The sequence below is a fragment of the Elgaria multicarinata genome, chromosome 7 (assembly GCF_023053635.1).
Source record: "Elgaria multicarinata webbii isolate HBS135686 ecotype San Diego chromosome 7, rElgMul1.1.pri, whole genome shotgun sequence".
In the NCBI taxonomy this organism is placed as follows: Eukaryota; Metazoa; Chordata; class Lepidosauria; order Squamata; family Anguidae; genus Elgaria; species Elgaria multicarinata.
In genome coordinates, this window is record NC_086177.1 from 35,988,372 (window position 1) to 36,008,875 (window position 20,504).

Below are 20,504 nucleotides of genomic sequence, written 5' to 3' on the forward strand. Positions count from 1 at the left end.
AGGCGAGCATTGAAACTCCCAACTCCCTTCCTAGTAAAAGAGCAGAGGTCTAACTCTCCTAAGCTCTAAAGGTCAGAATCACCTTGGCGGGTGAGACTCCACAAAAGTGAGCCCCACAGCAACTTCAGGTGACAGCTGAAGCCCTGGCACATAACTGATAACAGTCAACTTCCCCTTACTTGTCTGGTATTTTTGAGAAGTTTAAATCTACGTAATTTGACTTGGTCATATTAATACACTGAAGGAGTATTAGGCTAAGTGTACTGCTTCCTACCATTGTACTTGAGCAAGAGTTTTTATTGGATACACAAAGCATCGACAATGGTCCATGTATTGCATCTCTTGTTGTTTTTGTAGTGTTGGCAGCTTCTGGTCATTTCCTAAAGTTTCTTTTTAATTTTTGGCAAGCAGTTACAGTGGGCATGTAGAGTTTAAATCAGTTCATTATTGAGATGTTTGTGAAGTACTCTGAATACTTGAAATACACTATATAAATTACCCTCCTTCTCCTCCTCCCTTTAATCTAGGGAGCAACCTCTAGCTTTCCAGCTTTGTAGTAGTAAAATACAGCAGATGACAGCCCCAGGCCTCCAACAACATCAATGTGTGCAGCACAAGCTCCAACTTCGTAGGTTTTCTGCATGGAGGACATTGCACAGAACAGCCACCATGGCATATAATATGTAAATACACTTCTTAAGCCAATATTTTGACACACATATATTTGTGCTCATATGACTTCAAAATATTCCAGAAATGTTAGTTATCAATAGGCATTTGCACAAAAATCCTGAGATGTTAATGAGATACTGAGGGTGTTTCCAGATGGAGGGATCCTATTGCTAACAATCAAAAGGCATTTTGGAGCTATTCCATTTTTTTCTGCCTTCACAGATGTTTTTCCTTTGTAAGAAAAAAGATGGAAGAAGCAGGGGGAAGGCAAATGGAAGACAACATTGTCTGGAGTCCCTGTAAAATTCCGTGGACAAGGCAGTGCCATACGCACAATAAAAACCTTGTCTGGAAGTGCCGGTAGATAGGCTGGAAAGGGCAATGTATTAAGATTTTTTTTCTGCTGTCTAATAGCCTTAGTTGTAGGCTGAAGTTTTCCTTTCATTTGCATTTAAATGAGTATATGATGTATTTGGTCCTGTTTTAGTTACTGGAAAGAACTGTGTCATAATAATAACCCCCATGCAGAGATTCCAGGGTAGCTTGTGTTTACCTTGTGGTGTTTATGTGTGTAAGAGAATTTCTTGCTGCTCCACCATACTATCAGTCTCTGTTTTTCTGTGTACTTCACTCTTAGGAATAAATCCAATTTCTGACTTTACTGTTGCTAATAAGTTTCCTTAGCAGCAGAGCCCTGTGAAGTATGCATGACTCTTCAGTTAAAGAGCTGTCTTTGGGGTCCATTGTCAGTAACACTGACTACTCTTGTAAATTTACTCTCAGTTGTACTTTGACAGCTAAAAGTAGTGCTGTAGAACTTGGTTTGACTATTTACTCCTCTTTACTTTGCAGTAAGCCTGCTAATTTTAAACTGTCTTTAGGATTCCAGTCTTAGACTTACTCCTTTGGAATCAGTAGGCTTGATTGTTCACTACTTGGCCAAAAGACTGTGTTACGCATTATGTTTTATTTCAAATTATTCATATACTTCCTTTCTACTATTCATCCAAAGTGTCTGTCACCTTAAGATATATTTTCTTACTTTTCTTACTTTACTGTTGCATGCTTTATTTCCATTTTTTGGGGTGGGGGTGGGGTGTCTTTGTTCTGTTAAAGATCATTGCTTCTACATAGGTTGTTTTTAATGATGAAACTTTGTTTCTAATAGTCTCGATTTGAACTATGAGGATTTATGATGAACATGATGCTTCCTAATATCAGAGGAATAAAACAATCTGTCTTGTAAAATTGTAAAGCCTAAATGGAAACATAGGATACAAAAAGCAATGATATTTCTCTTCTCCATTTTTTTTCTATCACACACAGGCTGCCAATGATTTTTTGTGGTAATAAAGGTCACCAGCAGTAATGTCTGGAGAATAAGTCATGCTACATCTGCCACATGGCAATTCAGTGCAGCATTTTACTGGTTGCTTTTAGATTGCTATTACTTGCCATACTTTTAACCCATATTTTAAAGCTGCTGGTAGGTTGCCAGATGTAGACTCAGGCTGATGACCAGATGTTACAACCCTGATTATGTAGCCATCTCAGTATGCCTTGGTGCAGCATACCTTTGTGTGCTTACCAAAGAGACACATTTGAAACCATTCCTCTTCTTCTTGTGTGATAGAGGAACTGGCTCCTTGCTCAGTTCATTGCTACAGGATATTATGGTTTTGCTCTTAGTTCTTTGTGCCTTGTGTGTTTACATTTTCAAGTGGGGAAAACAGGTTAGTAGTCTGGTTCTTGTACCTTTACTTTTTCTTTTTGTAAAAATGAACCTAGTAGTATGCAGGCATTTGAGGAACTCTAGCTTACTCCCAAGTAAATGTGCATAGGATTGCAGCCTAAGTATGTATATATTTTAGCACAGTTTATGGCGACTACTTTCTTGTAACTTTCAAGCCTTTTAATTATGGATTTGGGCACGCTACTTACATCACAGAAGTTATCCAGGACAGAAACTGCCTGCCCATAAACTGAGATCTGTGTTGGAGGTCCTGATCATGTCTCCATCAGTGAAATCAATTAGGAGTGTGAGATCCAGAGACAGGGCCTTCTCAATAGGGCCCCTTCAACTTGGCCTCTTGTGGCATTCAAGAAAGACTTAAAAACGTATCTTTTTACAACTGCTTTTGCTTAAGTGAATGTGTGATCTAAAGCAAGGATAGATGGGCTTCAGGCTTGCAGAATCTACTTGGTTTTTGTTTACCAGAATCCTGAGTTCCGTCAACCAGAGACATTTCTATACCCCCTCACAGCTGAAACTCTCTGGGCAATTCACAGTAATTAAAACCTTAAGGTACAGTATAAAACAATATCCAATATAAAAGCATAAACTTACAATATAAAAGGACAACCAGAATAAAACCCAGCAGCAATGCAGAGTTTTAAAATGCAAATTTAAAAAAGCAGAACTAAAAGATTAAAATAATAAAATGTTAGGAAAATAAAAAAAGGAGTACAATGCAGGCACCAGGTGAACCTCTCTAGGGAGCTCATGCCACAGGCAAAAAGGCCCTGTTCCTAGTAGCCACCCACCTCACTTCCTTTGGAAGGGGCTCCCGGAGAAGGATCCCTGAAGATGATCTCAGGGTCTATGGGAAATCCCATTGATTTCAACTGCATTTACATCCAAGTCATACTAAAATCCCATGCATGCTTACCTTTGAGTAAACCCCATTTTAGTAAGTCTCTCTCTGTTCAATGGGGTTTACTCAAAGGTAAGCATGCATCTGATTTTAGTATGACTTGGATGTAAATGCAGTTGAAACCAGTGGGATTTACTCTGGGGTAAGGGAACCAGCAGATCTCTATTTTATGAACTTGAAGATGCACAGCTTTGCATGATCAAAGTAAAGGAAAAACAATCCTTCCGCACTGGTGGACTATCAGAAAAAGGGTTTAAGGGTGGGAGAATTAAAAAAATTCCTTAAAAAAATCAAAGGATGAATTGATCTCATTCAAAGTTGGCATGCTGAAAGCTCTTTTTAAGAGCTATCACTGTGCCAATTTTGATCTCTTTATCTTTAAAAATGAGGGAGCTGTGGGCAAGCATTTTCCACATTCCTTTTAAGGTGAAAATGTACCCCTGGTCATGCCTACTCAGGAGTAGCCTTGGGTCCCAGTATTGGGAAAAAGGCAGAATAATAATAATAATAATAATAATAATATCACAGCATGTGGCGGGTGCATGTGGGGCACAGTTGTCATAATCCTGGGCATGTCTTGTAGGGTAATTGAAGGGCTTTTTTCCCCATCCAGCAGCCCACAGTAGCTTATTTTGATCATGTGAACCAGCTCCACATACCTGTCTGTTTTTCTGTCACAGAAACATGCACCCCTACCTCAGTACCTTTTTTCTTTTGTGTGGTTATTAGTGTGTCATTAATTCTATGCTAACCAAAAATACAACTGATGCATATAGATTTAAAATGTGCTGGCAAAGGAGTAAATTCCACAGTGTACTTCCTAGGAAGTGAACTAAGGATTGCAGCCTTAATGTGTGATGTTAATCAACAATCATTGAAGTGTTTCAGAGGAAGGTGGTGGCTTTGTATTTAACATGGCTCCCAGGTTCTACAAGTAATTTGAGTGGTAAACAGATAAAGTGTGGAAGGTACATTCATTTGGGAACCATGACTGATGACTGTGTCTCCTTAGTTGTTAAAGAGCCTGAATACTTTTCTTTTTCATTTTGCTTTCTTAGCACAATTATATAGTCTTCTATCAGGTTCTGATATACTTTGTGTGATTGTTTAGGATGACAAAAGCAGAATCACACATGGAGTATGGAAACGTATTAAGTGTTCATGGAGTATTTTTAAATGTGGCAATCGTTCTCTGTTAAGTTATTATAAGTGTATTTAAAAGTGGGATTTTCAAAATTCCTACTTTTAATTATATGCAATAATTCAGTAATGAATGTTACAGTTCATTACTGTTTCTTTGCAGTGCATCTCACTTCATAATAAGTCTGAAATTTCAACCGGGGTGTTTGGTATCATCACAGACTGAAGATGGAATTACAACTTTAATTTAGGTAATTTAATTCAAGTGTCTTGCTTGCTGCTAGAATTCCTAGAAGTGGTGATGACAATTGTGGGTATGTTGCAGTGTTTTTATTTTAGGACCTTTTGTTACGGCCTTATATAGAGAGTGAACATCCACTTAATTCAATGAGGCTATAGAAAATACTCCAGGCTTTTGCAGAGCTAGAGGCTTTGACATCTAAAAGGGTTCCTGTTTTTGAGTTCTCCAGTCATTCACTAGCCTTTAATGTGTGAGTGGGTGTATTTTTGAAGATTATTTGAAAGTCATAAAGTAGTTACTAAACAGCAAGATCTGAAGGGGGTTTCTAGGCATGTTCAGTTAAGCATACACAGAAGTCTCTGCATGATTAGGAACTCTGCCCAAGGCAAGGGTGGGGACTGAGTGGGCAGGGCCAATGGAAGATGGGATGTTGGGGCTGGGTCATAGTGTATGGTCCCACAGCCCCAGCATCCATTGCATTTCTCTGTTTCAGGCATAATGCCTGACAGGGCTACTCTCTGTTGCTAATCTTTTTAATATTATCATATTGAGTAAGTGAGGCACACAGGTTACTTCATAGAATAGTGAAGTGGGAGTAACTTTAATAGGAGTTTTATCAGTAGAAAAATGGTTCCTGTCAATGGGTCACACTTTTATAAAAAGTGTGCACATCATATGCACTTCAGTTGTGGCACATGCAGCCTATTCCCTTAAAATAGGACACAGTAAGCAGGTTCACATGATTACCGCAGCCCACTGTGTCTTATATAAACTATGGTGAGTTGCGTTGTGTGTCACTGGACATTTTGAATATTCAACCCTGGTAGTGGGTTGCCATGGTTTGCCATTTTGTCCAAACCCAGGTGGCAGGGGTTAAGGATTAAAAACAGGGAGAAAAGCACCCAAAACAGGTGAAAAGAAGGGAGAAACAAATTCTCAGGATGCTGAACTTTTTGGTTAAGGATTAAACAACTCTTAAATAACCAATGGTCTGTTGTAGGGTTATTTGAGGGCTTTTAAACCCTCCAACAACACCCATTGCCCGGGTTCAGACAACAAGATAAACCATGGCAAACCCCTGCCAGGGGCTGAATATTCAAAATGGCTGCCAGCATGCACAGCAATAAACTACAGTTGGCTGTGGCGATTGTATGAACTTGATCATTCTGAGGAGCTGGTGTTCAGGAGCTGCTGCAGGAGAAGTTGTAGCTCTCTGAGTCAATCACATGCAACAGCTTTTGGAGGGATGTTTAAAAAGTTCATATGTCTAATTCAATAATAATGTACTGTATAAAATTCTCTTGTATTTTTTTATTTTCCCTGGGATTTGGCTCACCTAATTTGATTGTGTGCATTGGTTGGCTCTCCATATACTTTATTCTTTTATATTGTTTGGAGTGTGTGTGTGTATATCCACACCATCTATTTACATTTGTTAAATTTAAGCAGTTATGTAGCATTAGATATGCAAAGTGCTGCTATGGAGGGGGGCACATCCAGCCATCCTGTGATGTTCTCCAGTATGCAAATGTCCTCCCCCCAGCCCCACTTACCACGTAACAGGTTATCAATGTGGTCAGAGACGACAGTGTTGATAACCTGTTTAGCAAGGAGATAGGGAGGCATGGAAGAAAGGCTCCTTGCTTGCAACAGTGTAGGCTACTGATATGTATTGAGATACTTTGGATCTGGGTTATCAATTATTGCAATTGTATTCATTATGCCTCAGTTTGCTTTTTAATGTTTCTCAATGGCTTTTGTACTGAAAATGCTCATTGTGGTTTATAATCAAATTAAAAATAGCAATACCTTAAAACATGGAATCTCATTTACTAGCAATAAAATAGATTAAGAAAATAGTTTATTTGGATCAGTTTTTTCAGTTTTCAGTTGTATGCTCACTTGTCTGCATTTATTGGACAGCTGTTTTAATATTGCATACTTTTGAACTCTGTCGAAATTATTCCTTGTGCGAAGGTATTCAGACGAATATGATTAGTTACCTGCTACTACATATCTATATTTTGTGTATCTTTTAAGAACAGGGAAGCATTTCTGAAATGCAAACATTTTGTATTGCAAATCATTTTGACAAGAAAATGTGGAATCTCTCAAGATTGCTGGTTACTATGATCTAAGCAAATCACATGGCATTATTTGATTGGGAAAATGCGTGTTTGAAGATCAGGCAGATAAAGGTTTGAGAGTTCAACTGTGGTACCAAAATGAATGTTTTGTATCGCCATGACAAATTTGCAAAACATTAAGTTTAATCATATTCTAAGCCTCTGGTATCATATTCAAACCACATAAATCTTTAGCAGTAATATCCTTTTGTGGGGTGGGGTAAGAGTAATTACCTTTAGATGCAATATAACTAACACAGGTATTTTTGCAAAGATTTAAAACTAACCTAAATTGTATAAAACCGTTGGATATGATAGAAAAGTCTTTAACATGGCTCAGAAATGGGGTCCACTGCATAATAGGGAATTGACTAGGGTGACCATATATCTTTAACAGTTGTATTAAAAGGGGAATTTCAGCAGGTGTCATTTGTGTGCACGCAGCACCTGGTGAAATTCCCTCTTCATCACAACAGTTAAAGTTGTAGGAGCCCTGCCTTCTTTTGTGTCTGGTCACTCTTAATATAGCTCTTGCAGCTTTAACTGTTGTGAAGAGGGAATTTCATCAGGTGCTACATGCATACAAACAACACCTGCTGAAAATCCCTTTTCTATTCAATTGTTAAAGATACACGAGCCCTGTCCTCCTTTTCATATGGTCACCCTCGAATTGTCCCTAAGTTACAATGATAATGTTTTGGGGATCTGCTGAGATGAACCACCTGCACACATAAGCTTGTTCTGGGTTAATGAGGAATCTCCTTATGATTCCATAGGGTTTAGAAGGGCTGCTGAATAGTGGTCATTTTATTGCCTTTTGAAGACTATTAGGTTTTGAGAAATGTAACTAAACTTGGGGCTATCTTACATTAACCAGCAACTGCACATTTATTTCCACTCTTCCCCCATTGCAATGTGTAGGATGCTCTACTCTTGTACAGATGCTATGGCACTCTGCATTTTCTAAACCCTCACCCACATAATTTGCAGCTGCTCATTTAATGTATTATATAGTTTTGCTATTTTAAGGCTACAAACTTTATGTACACTTCTTGGAGTATGTTCCTCAGAATTCAGTGGGACATGCTTGTGATTAAACATACTTTAGCATCAGGCTGTATATTAAGCACTTGTTTCTAAGATTCATTTTGGAGACAGATGGAGGCTGATTGTGTTTCTGGCAGTTATTGGGTCATGAATAATTCTTTTGTATTAATATCTTTGGGCATTGCTAGTATAGAAGACATTCGTGTTTTTGGATTGCTGTTAGCTGCTGTAGAAGCCTTGTCTATATGTAGCCACAAGCACTGGGACTTCCCCCACCTCCATGGGTTTCTGTTTCGGATAGTCATGAGGGCTTGTGCTCATCAGAGAGTCTTGGCCACATGAAGTCTGGGGTCTTTGGAGGAGGGGAAAGTCCCTCCATTCCAATTTCAAAAAGGAGCTGTTTGCTGAAATGTTAACTTTTAAGAAACTGTATTGAAATAGCTAACTTTGGATAAAATTTACCATTCTAGAACGTGTCACAAGGCATCTGTTAAAGCAGGGATTTAATTGCAGTTTGAGTAATGTCCGCAGGATTTTTGTTGCTTTTTTTCTAGAAGGCTTTGGAAGCCTTACATATTTTTTTCTATTTTTTTTTAAAGGAGCAGTAGTTACATTTTTTACTTTTACTTTTTTATTGTGAATATCAACAAAACAGAACAAAAAAACATGAGAACTAAAAGAAAATACATTACATATACAGGAATATCCTCATTTTTCACCAGATATACCATTAATTAAAGAAAAAAGGGGAGATTTATGTATAGGTTTCAAAAAAAGCAGACCAAATACCCATGTATTTATCCAGTCGTAAGTTAAGCCTATATAACATTCGTTCAAATGTTGAGAGCGTTGTTAAGTCCTCAGTTCATTTATTGGAGGTGAGCATTTATCCTTTCAACATGATAATATAAGTCTTTTAGCTATCGTAAGGGCTCTGAAAAGCCACCTGCGCTGACGTATATTAGCTTCCAAGAAACTGGTAGGTAGTTGAGGAGGACATACACATCCTTCCATATTAAAGATTGTTTCGATACAAAGTTTATCCTTATTAAAACCTCCTCCCAAAAGGGAGCAACTACTGGACATCGCCAAAACATGTGAATTAAAGAAGCATTTGATGCAAATTGCTCCAGCAATTATGTAAGTTAGACAGGCTGTTATTACAAAGGTGTTGCAGAGTCCAGTAAACCCAAAACAATTTTTTTTTGCTGAATGAAACATAGCCTAAGATCCATAGAAGTTTCATATACAGACGCTAAGGCAACAATCCATTGATTAGGCAAAATAGGACAATTCTCTATTCCAATCCTGTCTTAAACCATGGGTATCATATTTATTTACTACTACTAAACTTATATATATGGGTCGTGGGTCGACGTGTCAGTTCAGCTGCTATAAATGTTTCTAACAATAATGGAAGCTCTGGAGCTATAAAAACAACTGGACTGGACCTAGACTTCATCAAGTGTCGCAATTGCAAGTATTGCCATTCAGCCATACTAGGTAAATTATAGTTAGCTCGTAAATCAGAAAATGACAAAAACTCATCGACTGGACTATTAACTGATCCAAAGTAAAGATCTTCTTGTCTGTCCATGTCCTCCACAAAAACTAAGCAAGAACTCTGGGTTCTTCCCTTATGCAGGGAAGTTTCCCAGTGGATGCTGGCCTGAATCTACTCTGAAAGGAGATTTTGCATGAGAAAATGGATCAAATTGTAATTCACGTGATACTACATGCCATACTTCTCTAGCAGCCAAAATGGTAAGAGGGGGGTTATTTATTCTAATATGTCGAGAACCAAATGCCATCCATTTAGAAGCAGGAGTTACATTAACAGAGAGGAGATCACGTATTGGCTTTCGAAATTTGTTTTACAGTTTGTAGTATTATACTGTTAAATTTTGCAGTAATAACAGGATGGGGAAAAGGCTTCATGAGTGGTTTACTGTTATACACTTGTTTGTTTTAAAAATTTCTGAGCTGGTATTTTCAACAGCTGGTATTTTCAGCAGGCGCTCAAAGTAGTGTACAGCAGTACCAACAACATAAATAGAAATATACAGGGGTCCATAATTTTGAGGAGGAGAGGTGGGATCTTGCTGGTGTCATAGTACCAAGCAGAACTGCAGAGACAAATCCCATTTTACTTCCCAAGTTCTCGTATTCTCTCTCTCTTTCTGTGTGTGTATGTGTGTGTTGATGCTGCAAGCGCTGAGCTGTGGAGAAGCTTGCAATGCAGCAAGATGTCTTGCTGCTTTCAAAGCCCTTTCACAACTCCACAGAAGTTAGATTTCTTCTGCCCATCCCCAGAGCTTGGAGAAGTGTGGGGGAAGTTCTCTAATGCCAAACTTTGGAGAGGCAGTGTCTTCCCATGCTTCCTAGGCTTCTCTGAGGCCTAGAATGAGGTCAAGGATATCCTGGAGGATCTTACCAGAATAAGAAATGAGTTCACCTACAGCCGTTCCAGGCCTGTGAAAATACATTAATACAAAATATGCATAAAGCATATTTATACATAAATAAAATCATAGCTTTTGTTATCTCTCCTACTTTTTAACTGTAATAGTTATCTCTTATATGTAGCCTATGGCTGGTGTGGGCAGCCTGCAGCTCTCGGCCTAATTTCAAATCCCCTCTGCATGCAATTAGTTCAAAACTCTGGCAAGAGTGATCTTTCCCTTCCGTGGCAACATGATGAGCAGCAAGGAAGAGGGATAGATAGAAAGAGGGCGGCAGAAGATGGCAGAAAAGGAGGTGGGAGAAAGAGAAAAGGGGTAATCCACCTGCAGCCTCTCAACATTACCCATGAGGGAATGTGGCCCTCCACAGAAAAAAAGAAGAAGATTGTCCATGGCCATGCCTCGCAATGCAAGGATTCAGTAGTTTACCCAGAGTGGAACTATTTCAAAAATTCCTTTCTCTACACTTTTCGTTCTAGTAGGCTCCATAATGGTAGCTGCCCATGCCCCTCTCCCCACTTTTTCATAATTAAACTTGCTCAGTCGCAGTACATATATTTGGAAGAACCCACTCATGACTTTTCTCCATTGTAAAAACTGTCAATTTATTCAACCTTCTAATCCCCCCCTTTTTAAAGCAGTTACTAATCCATAGAAGAATATGCCCTATCCCATCACTGCTGAGTTATAGGAGCTTTTGATGAGGGACTTTGTCAACAGATTTTTGAAGATTCAACATGAAACCATGTTGGTCAAAAAGAAGGAAAAATGCCAAAACTCCTGATCAGATAGAGATCCACAACCACAATATCTTTATTAGGACCAACCAAAATTGCACAAAATTGTGAGCAAAGTTTAGAGATCTTTTGTTTGTTTTTCATTTCAGGCTAGAAATAAAAAACATTGCGTGGTTTTATCCTGGTTGTGCTTTTGATACTGTATTTTGTATTTGTGTTTTTAACCTGTTGGTTGTTTTATTATGGTTTTAATTTTTGTGAACCGGCCAGAGAGCTTCGGCTATTGGGCAGTATAAAAATGTAATAAATAAATAAATAATAAATAAATAATTAGAGATTACACACAGCAGAAGGTGGGGAGGGGAAAAGGATAGCCAGAAGTCTGCATGGTCAGATTCTTGAGATAGAGGGCCTGTTCAGGGTCAGAGTGTACCTAGTAGTTGGAAGGAAAGTAACCCCAAAAGAGTGAAATCCCAACTTCAAGTGGAGGAAGCCCATCTTCTCCAGTTGTATTAACCGCCTCCTCCATGGCTAAATTCAATATTTTACAACTTACTCAAAACACAAAGTAAGTCATTTTAGTCCATAAGAAAAAATCTAAAATCTATCTGCTGGATTATCACATCTGCATGTGAGCCAGCCACTTTAATATGAGATTTGTAATTCTTTACACTATCCAAATACAAAATAAGGCAATGAATATGTACACCATTTGTTTTTAGTAGGGAACACAGCATCTGGCATGACTTGTCCCATAAGAAAACTGGCTGCTTGTTTGGTTACAGTCCAATGAAAGAGAGCAGTCACTCCCAGGTACTGTTTCTCTTTCCCACCAGCCCAAACTTTGCAGCTGGAAACCTAGCTGCCTGTTATCTCCCACCCAGCCCTTCTGCAAACTTAATAGCTGCTCTATGGGGATCAGAGGAACTGAACACACTGAGAGCCCATCACTGCCCCATTGGAGCAGGCTGTGTGGGAGGGACCTGTGTCCTGATTGCAGACCATAGAGACAAGACGTCCTGAGTCATCACTGCTCACTCAGACCCCCTCCACACACCTGAGTTTGAAGGACATGTCAGGTCTTGCTTGTCTTGGACCCTGCAATCCTGCCCTGCATTGCAAACCTAAGTAGACCTAAGATCCACTCCTATCTGGGTGAAAACTGTGAAGTAATCTCCTTAACCATGAATGTTCCTGTTTCACTTTGTTCAATGCCCAATCCAGTGAAGCAATCCAAAGAGGCTCTGCTGGCTGGCGGGGAACCCTCTGTGTACCAGAGATTTCCCTCCCATGCTCTAGAGTATGCAGCGATTCCTGGCCCTACAATTCCCATAATCCCTCACCTCTGCCTAGGCTGATTAGGGCTGATGGGAACTGAAGGCCAAAACATCTGGAAGAAGTTGCCCATCCCTGCTCTAGAAAGATATGCCATAGAGCTTGTCACTCCTAAGGCTAATTTTAACAGATGCAAACTTTAAGGTGTGGGGGATGGGGAGGGCTCCTCACAGCTTACAGGATGCTGAGGAGGAGAATTAAGGTTGTTAAGGCAGATGCTGTTTTGAGAACTACAGTTGGGGGATTTGGAGAGAGAGAGAGAGAGAGAGAGAGAAAATCAGGAGACAAATGTATTCTGCTTTGCCCTGTCCTCCTCCTCCTTTTGTCCTGAGCCCAAGTAATGTCTAATGTATAGCTCTGGTTCAAATTAAACACACAAAATTATCCATGTGACACAAATCATTTCAATTTTAGGGAAAGAAATAATTTCATTTTTGAATAGTTGAATGGGGTTTCTGAAAAAAATCGTATGCAACCGCAGAAATGTGTTTCCTTGTTTTTTAAAAAAAGTTTTAATGTGTATGTTTTGGCTTTTGGCAATTTGTGTCTTCCAGTGTTTCCTCCCCGCCCCCCAAGTCTTAATTCAAGAATACGTTTCATAACTTATGGCTTAAATTCTATATGAGAAATGCTGGGGTCAATTTTGGAAGTGACAGTCATGCCCTCTCATATGAAAAGCCATTCTGTCTATTCATGAGCATGTAGAAGTTTCTCATTGGAAAGACAGTGGCTTTCAGCACACGTTTAAATGCTGTTCTTTCTTTATAAGAGCAATACAAGTCCTAGTGTGGGGAAATGGAAGCATGTTTAAAAATGCAGTGCCCTGGTCCCAGAACGTCATTGGCATCCCTGAAGAAAAGGAATTGGGGTGCAAGAAGCCCATGAATTTTCTCTTCCTTCCTTTTTAAAAAAATTATAAATAATTACTTTTCAATAAGCTCATTTGTGCCAGGGTTTGCCACTCTGCTATATTTGCCTCAGGTATATTCTGTGAACCCAAGAAGTCGTGTAATTGCAGTTTACTGTCACATAAGAAATGACTAATGGCATAATTTGTGTTTTCAAAATACATAAACAGCACAGCATGAGATAGAATGATACAGTAAGCTACTTCCACGGGACAAGGGTGAAGTATTACGAGAAGAAGATGGAGATGGCTGAGATTTCTTTTTAATGAGCTGTATTGTACATATGCCTTTGAATAATGTATATTGTTTGCTTATGTTCTTCCATATACATGAGCTGTTTCACACCAAGATCTGGCAGTAATTGGGAGCTACTGTAGTCTTGTATTACAAGATATTACACATGTTTTAAATGGAATTGCATTGTTAAAAGAAGTGGATGTTGAACCTTAAACTAGTCTTAGGGGTATAGGGCCAATTCTGACAACTTCCTCCCACGGTATGCTGTCAGAATAATGCCTTATATAGGAACTAAATATCCATGTTGATTTCAATTCTGGTGTATTTTCTATGCGGAGGTCAAGCTCCCTTCTTACTTCCTCAGAAGACAGTAGTAACTATGATAATTATGTTGTTTAGGCCATAATTCTGCAAATGCTTTGAGCTGTGATAGATGCATTTATTCACCCTGAAGAAGTTTTAATGAAACAAATAATGATGTATAAGTCAGTAAGTTTCTCCCTGTCCGTCTTTTATAGATTCAGGACAAACACTTTTCATTCAGGGTGTCTTACCCTGAACCAACAGCAGGAGCTCAAGTTTGCTTATGGGTGGGACATCTAAGTGATGCTGATAGTTACATTTTTAAATTTGCAACCCAGTCTTAAAATAACGATGCCTTTTCTATAAGTTGTGAACTGTATCTAGTTTGCCCTCCTGATACTGCATGTAGTTTTTTAGAATGTCATTGATCCCAAATGAGAGAATCAAAGCACGAGTCACACGTGCCTGAACCATGGGACAGAAAATTCCTCCTCCTCCTCCTCCCCTTTCTATTTTGAGAATCTTGCCAAGAGAAACATGAAAGAGTTGTCCTGCTTTTCTTCTCTTCATGCTTTTTTAAAAACAATTCCAATATAACTGATGTGTCTTCTTGCTTTGAAGTTGTTTCAGTCTTTGGATTTAGCCTTGATCATGTAATCAGATTCAAGGTTAAAAAGAGGTCAGGATTTTTAATTTGGACTATGGAATAGGGTAAACAGGCTTGGGCATACGTAAAGAAAAGAAACCGTGTTCCTAAAATAATGCAAATAACAATTCAAATATTTGTGTTAAGTTTATTTGACTTAACCAGCTGTCAACTGCAGAGAAACTGGTACATCACAGTTTATGAACACCCCTCAGATGATGTGTATGTGGTGCTTACTTTCATGTTCCAACTCCAATCGGACTGCCAAGTCTTGGCTCTCTGTGTGGCATCATATATTGTGACCTTACGTTGATGCAGATGTTGCAGAATTGCTACAGTAGTGTCGCTAGATATGCTCACATCGATGCTTAGGAATGGTGTTTAGCAGTCCATAATAGGGCCAGTTCCAATACTGTTTTCTCTCTATTGAAGTGCCTTGTGGGATGTTTTCCATATTTGTACCATCCGTTGAGTCACTGGACTGCAGAACTGGCTATCATGAACATTGTTTTGCTAAAATTTCATAAATAATGCTGATAGAGAAGTCAAAATTCAAATGAAAAAGTAGAGCAAAATGCTAAAATATACATAATGTCAGCAACAGTAATTGTGAAGCACATTCAGTTAGGAACTCTATTTACTTAATATATCAATTCTAACTTTGACCTGGTTCAGATGTAACAGGAAACCTTGTTTTTTCCTCTTCCTTTACAGTGGCGAGGAGAAAACTGGAGGTTTTCACTTCTGGTTATAAACAATCTACAGTTCCCCATTGTGTCACAACTTGATGAAGTCTGGTTTGTTTAAACTATGGTTTCAGAATAGGCAAGAATCAAACACATGTTTTCAGATTCTGGCTTGGTCTGAGACTATAATTTAAACAAACTGTAGTTCTAGGCTTCAGATATAATGGGGACTTTTGGTTTGCTTAAAATTGGAGGAGTTCCTGAACTCTGTGTCGCCTCAAAAGAGGAGGGGAAGAGAAGGGGAGCATGCAAGCCCAAGGTTTTCTGTAGCTTGTTCAGATAGCAGGAAATCATTATTTACTGTTAGATCTGAACTGGGCCTTTGTGTTTAGAAAAGCAATTTCACCCTTGAAAGTCAAATAATAATTTTTAAAAAACAAGTGGCAGACAGACCAAAGGCTAACTTGAAAAGAAAGGTCTCCTGACAAAGAAGGGGATAACCTGAGACAAGGAGTTCCACATTCTGGCTTGTGTCACTGAGCATGCTCTCTCCTGTTTCCCTGCCAATTGTGTGCCTCAGATAGGGTTTGGACTCAAGAGGACCTCTCCTGCTGACCTAAGTGGTTGGGAAGGGTTGTTTGGTAGGAAACGGTGCTTTTATGTGTCCTGGCCTGAAATTGATTTGGTCTTTAAAGCAGGAATTGGGAACCTGCCAGGCAGGCCCATCAGGCTCACAGGAAGGAGAGCAAAAGCTTTTCACTGTCTAGCTCCTTCCTATCTCTCCTCTCTTATCTCACACTATTGCCCTGCTCATGCTCTTCGCTCCTCTGATGCCATGTTTCTCGCCTGCCCAAGGGTCTCTACTTCCCTTGCTCGGCTTCGTCCATTTTCTTCTGCTGCCCCTTATGCCTGGGACGCTCTTCCAGAACATTTGAGAACTACAAGTTCAACCGCAGCTTTTAAAGCTCAGCTAAAAACTTTTCTTTTTCCTAAAGCTTTTAAAACTTGATTTTGTTCTGACTTTATACTGTTAGTTTTACCCTACCCAGTGCCTGTTTACCCTACCCTGTGCCTGTTTGCATTCTCTTCCCCTCCTTATTGTTTTATTATGATTTTATTAGAATGTAAGCCTAAGCGGCAGGGTCTTGCTATTTACTGTTTTACTCTGTACAGCACCATGTACATTGATAGTGCTATATAAATAATAACAGTAATAATAATAATAACAACAACAACAACAACAATAGAACTGTGGCTCAGCTGTCTTCACTCCTCCATTACCTTCCCCCATTACCTTCCCCATATGACAGGAGTGAAGCTGAGTCGATTTTTCTCTATGCCCATGTGAGGTGAAATATGAAGGAAGAGTGAAGCTGGTGTTTTGGTAGGCTTTGCTCAGCTCAGATTTTCTCGAGCCAGGGAGAGTCTGGGAGGAGCAAAGCTGTCACCAACTGGTATTTTGGCTTTCTCCATCTAAATCAAATGCTGTCCTGGAGTGGGTCTGAAGGGGAAACCCAGGTCTTGATCCCAAAAAGGTTCCCTGCCCCTGTTTTAAAGGAAAGAAATTAGCACTCTGAATTGTGCCTAGGAATTGCTTGTTGAGTTTTGAACAAGCTGAAGTTTCCAGATTTTATTTATTTATTTATTTACTTACAATATTTGTATACCACTCCACATCCGGAAGATTTTGGAACAATGAATAGTTGATAAGATAAAAATAATACAAACACCAGGTCAAAATAATTACTTTTATTAAAAAGAAACAGTCCTGGTAAACAGAGTTCTAAAGGCAGCCTCATGCTGAGTGCATTACTATAATCCAATTTGGATGTAACTAAGGCATGCGTGATGTCAGGTCCATCTTCTCCAGAAATTGGAGCAGTTGGCAAACCAGCTTAACCTGGGCAAGGCCACTCTAGGAGACTGCTGCCACTTGGGAATCCAGAAGTTGATCAGGAACAATGTTCATTGTTCAATGTTCAATGTACAACTTGAGAAAACTTGCAATAGCAACTAACATTCAGGTTATTAAGGAGCAGTAAATAGAAAGATGAAGTCAGCTGATTTGGTTAGCTTGGCTCTCTTTCACCATGTATGTCTTCATAGAGGAATGTGCATGCATTACAACTTCAGAACACTTCCTTTTTGCTGAATAAAAAGTAACTGGGGGAGTGTGGAATGCAGAGCACTTGTGATACCTCCCAGGTTGGAATTCATTTTGAAACTTCAGCTTTTTGAATGTCCTCACAAACAATATATATGATGGTTAATTTTTTTGTGTACTTCACTCCCTCAGACTTCCAGTCATAGGAATGGGGTTACCGCTTCCAGTGGTAGTGATGGGGGTCTCATTTTCCACATAGAAAAAAGTTACTACACCTAAAGAAATGAATGTAAAGGACATTACAATGCTAGGAGCTTTCTCAGTAGCATCTAAGTTGCTGTGTCTACAACAATTTTTTTTCCAATGGGGGAGTATTCAACCATGCAATTTCCCACTTTAGTTTTATCATCCCAACTGCTCTTTGTGTAGGCAAAGCCTCACTGAAAATTATGGAAGAGGTTTGACTGTGTATACTAATGATCCTTTAAGAGTGGAATATTTACCATTATATTTTGCAAAAACGTAAAAATCTGCATGAATTGTATTTCAGTGGGTGTAAAGAGATTGAGAGATTCATTTACTGAGCCAATCTCCTTTTCCAGTACTGGGTATGAAGAAGGGGAAATATTGACCAACCCAAATGAAGTAACTAAGAAATACTCTTCCTCTTGATATTCTACTTTCCATAGCATGAAAATTAATATACCTAAAGTGCTTAAGGTAGTAAAATTGAGGGAGCTATAGTTGATCTTATTTTAGGAGCTGTAAAATGATCCCATGTAATATTAATTCAGTTTCCTATAGAGTGGTTTTGTTACGAGGATTCTGAAAGGTGAGGTGTGGCCCGGCTCCTCGTAAATAAACTCAGCCTTAAGAGAGGTGTTTTGTTCTTTTAAATTGGGGAGAAAACTGCACAAAAGCCAGGAAGCCCCAAAATGATTGGTGGGGTGGGACATGAGGAAGGAGCCGTGGCCATCAGGAGAACTCAGGAAGGCAGAATTTGGTATCCCAGGCCGGCAGTTCTGCACTTAGTTTGTACCAATTAAAGACAATTAATAAAAGCATGCTCCACTTGCATTTTCACTTTTTACAGGGGAAATAGCATAATCAATACTCCACCATCTTCAACAAAAAAGAAACAATATTAGAGTTGCAGACTTTCATCAGTGGATCTTATCAATGGAAACTGTTGATTAACTGGTGACGATTAACTTTGCAGTATTAGTGGGCAGAGAGTTAAAGACACACCTGATTTATTTATTTTGAAAGTCTGGCGTGTTAATGTAATATGGAGTGAAAAAGAAAACACCAAGATGGGTGTTTTCTTATTTTGCTTTACTATTTCCTATAAGTATCTATATTAATCTAATAACATCCATATCTACTTACATTAAATAGATTGATTAATAGAACAATCTTATGGTCCCTGGAAAGTGTCCCAGAGACCATCGTATAGGTCAGATTTCCTCTCCTGAGGCTGTAGACACTCCTGTGACCTCAAGATGGGGAATCTGAAATCAGTCCTCACTTGGCGCGACCCCCTTGCAGCTGCCACAGAAAGCACCTTGTCAGGGGGTTCAACAGCAAATTCAGAAAACCTCAGAAAGATAATAAAGGAGGCAGTACGGTGGATAGGGAGGGAACAGGAGAGGCTAGGATCTGCAATGGCCCCCTCTCGCAGAATTTTTTAAAGGGGGGACTGGAAGTGAAATTGCCTTCATCGTTCCCTCTGCCTTTTCCAGCAGGACATAAGATAGACAGAGGGCTCTGATCTCAGAAGGCTAGGAACCCTAAAAAAATACCTATAAATCAAGGCCCTAAAAGGGCAGACATTGCAGGTGGTTGGAAGGCGGTTTTTCTAGCCTTGCTGGATGACCTCCAGACAGATTGATTGCTTATTTCCTAATTTTCTACACCTGTCTTTCTCTCTCAATCCTGTCCAGTGTTACAAAGGACTGTGTTGTAGTTAACAGTACAAAACAACAAGGGATCAGTTCTGAACTGTTAGGATCCAGGTGGAAGATGGTAATAAAGGAATGAGGATCAGGAATTGCGGTTGAATAATACTGAAGAATTGTGGGTGGGAGTGAAGAAGTTTCAAAGATGAAGAATAATGGGAGATGGGACAAAAGAGAAAGGGAGAGACATTTTACAATTTACATAGCTTGTTAAAGTTAGTCCTAGTGAAAATGGCAACTTAAAAAAATATGCCCCACAGTTTTGGATTGATGTTTATTAATTTGTTTAAAATATTTCGAGGCTGCCTTTCTATTTACAAAAATTTCAAACTTATCTCAGGGGTCACACTGTGCTTTTCTAGAGCCAAAATATTTCCCAAGCCCCGTTAAGTCTATGTTTACTTTGTAGCTGTTCACATCCATTGTTTCCCATGTCTACTGGTGCCTCAGCACATCCTCTCTCTCTCCCCCACCCCCCGGCTTTCTTCTACCTCAAGTCATTCAAGCTGATCAGGAGTCACATGATCAATATGATTATGTCACAGTGCTATGTGGCCAATCAGATTTGGCTAGGGGATGAAAGCACTGAGAGTAATGGTTCTATTGTGTTGTTCTTTGTCTGAATAGATCAGGGATGGGCAACATGTAGCTTCCAGGGGGAGCTTTGTGGGTCCCACGTGGCCCCCTGCCTCCGCGCCAGCCCCAGGGATTCAGCTGGGAAACAAGGGACAATGAGAGCACATGCCTTCTTTCCTTGCAGAATCTCCCTCCTCCTGCGCCAGCTTGTCAAACAGCTGTGTGACTTCACTGGGAAAGAAGGTTCAGAATCATGCTCCACCCAACCTGCCAAACAGCTGGGAATGTATCTGCATGGGCCACTTCCACTTGCAATACAATCACTTCCAGCTGCAGTGGGGCAGGCAGGGGTGCATCCCCAGAATGTTCTGGGTGTGTGTGTCCAGTGCTCCTCCAACCCTCCAAAGTTGCCCACCCCTGGGATATATGAATACTTCCAGCCTTTTGATATGATACCTCCCAAATTGCCAAAAAGAAAGGCCTTCTTACTGGTGTCAAAAAGCACCCACCCTCCCCTTTTGGCTTAGCCCTATGTCACAGGCACCATCAAGTAGGTGCCTGTGATAGCCAATAGAACAGTGAACACTTACTGGGAGAGAGATAATATTTACTAAACAACAATCTGCTGCATTTAAACTCTGGGGAAATAGTATTTCCTTGCTGTGACACTGT

General features: G+C 39.6%; 1 protein-coding gene across 7 annotated transcripts in view; it reads left to right on the plus strand.

The window, feature by feature from the left end:
* Window positions 1–20,504, plus strand: part of ATXN1 (ataxin 1) — a 259,174-nt gene that overhangs the window by 54,086 nt on the left and 184,584 nt on the right. The window contains exon 1 of one of the 7 annotated variants that reach the window (XM_063130394.1): window positions 4,653–4,717. The exons of the other annotated variants lie outside the window; for them this stretch is intronic. The gene's annotated coding sequence lies outside the window, so the exon portion shown is untranslated. Of the gene's footprint in view, window positions 1–4,652; window positions 4,718–20,504 lie in introns of those variants that run through there. 7 annotated transcript variants of the gene reach the window in all.